Below are 1,877 nucleotides of genomic sequence, written 5' to 3' on the forward strand. Positions count from 1 at the left end.
CAATCCTCTTCCTGTATGTCATCACCTCAACATCACTGTGATGGACAGGCGGCGGGGTGAGACGGAGACGAAACATGAGCAAGAAAGAAGGGAGACCGGCTGAAAGAGAAGAGCAGAAAAGACTTGGATAAGAGAAGTATAGGCTGCAAAATCATAAATTCATAAAGCAACACCGTCTCACGGCAGTTTAGGAAATGGACACAAAATTGTATTTATTGGTTTGGTGCTGAGCGATGCACATTTTTCAAAAGGAATGTTAGGTTTCGGCAACATAACCAACTTATGTTAAGGCAAGTAAACAGGCGTTATCAAAGAAAAGGTGATTTTCAACAAACAAATAAAGGCTTAAAGACATGAGAAAATGGTCCAGGACCAAAGTTATGCCCACAGGCAGAGGGCAGATAAGACCAATGGAGACAACAGATTGATGGTTCTGACATTAAGACATTATTAACTTGTCCTCAGAAAGAAGACAAGAGCTCATCAGTGGACATTATCTTCTGCTGCTCACAGCTGACAGCAGCTCTCAGTGAGGAATCTCCCTTCAGAGCAACTAGAGAAATATGAGCAGAATGATAATTGTCAGAAGCTACTGGAGCATGGGAAATATGGGAGGAATGCTAATGATGGTTGATTATACCCAGGTGGTGGTAGCGGTAGTCATGCCCTAGAACAATGCATGATGGGAAGATTTTGACTGCCAGTTTTTTCCACAAAATGATCCTGTGATTCATCCACGGTGTACATCTGTGTTTTAAGCTCTACCTGCAACAGATCACCTGATAGCATAAAGTTTGCAATAGCTTTTCTTTGTTCATGTCCGGGAACACACTGAAAATATGACATCATCATCACCTTTAACAGTTTGTGGCAAACGTGAGCAATGAAATCACATCCAACAAACAATGTTCACACTTGAGTTTGTGTCACCTGAACGTCCAATATTGTCTCTTTTAGCTCTGTTTTGGTCTCCACCAACCCCTGACAGAAGTCTCTTTTGCTTGTATGATCTTTAAGAGCAGCAGTGTATATTTTGCGGTTATTGGTGTGTATGAGTGATGGTACATGTTCACCAGTGTGACCGCCTGCAGGAATAACTGCTCTTGTATGGGTGTTTTGGCATACAGTGTTTTGTAGCGTCTCCCAGAGGTTAGAAGCTGAAACACAGTGTGTCCAGGGTGCAAAGTCTTTGCATCAAACCAGGCTTCCATTCCATTCCAAATGTAGCATTGTGCTTTTTTTATATTAAAAAAAGGTATTTTCCGTGTGTTTCAATCCATTGCGGTTATGTGGATTAAGAGGTCCATCTAGATAAGCAGTAGGTGGCGCTACTAATAATTAGAATAATCATCAGTGATCATTAAGAATAATAATCACCTGAATATTTTTTGTGCACTTATATTTCTGAGGGGCCATAGCAACAGTAACCACGGGACAACGTCTCTTGTCTTCTGTCTTCCAGTTTCTGACCTTCTGAGTCTGTTTGTACGTCCGACACAAACAAGCCTTCAGTCCAGACCTGACGAGAACAAATACAGATGTACATTCCTGCTGTTCACTGCTACGTGGGGAATATCCATGTGTGTGTCCATGTGTGTGTGTGTGTGTGTGTGTGCGTGTGTTGCCTTTGTAACAGTAAAAATGGGTCTAATTCATTTCCAAAGACTTCTGAACCATTTATATGTGTGTGATTGTCTATAAGCTACATCAGAGGACGTGTGTGTGTGTGTGTGTTTGTGTGTGTGTGTGTGTGTGTGTGTGTGTGTGTGTGTGTGTGTGTGTGTGTGTGTGTGTGTGTGTGTGTGTGTGTGTTTGAGTCATCAGAGGAAGTTACCCCAGATACCCAGAAAGTCCAGGGTCATATGTAGAGCAGAAAA

The sequence above is a fragment of the Eutrigla gurnardus genome (genome assembly GCF_963514095.1).
Source record: "Eutrigla gurnardus genome assembly, chromosome: 2".
Lineage (NCBI taxonomy): Eukaryota > Metazoa > Chordata > Actinopteri > Perciformes > Triglidae > Eutrigla > Eutrigla gurnardus.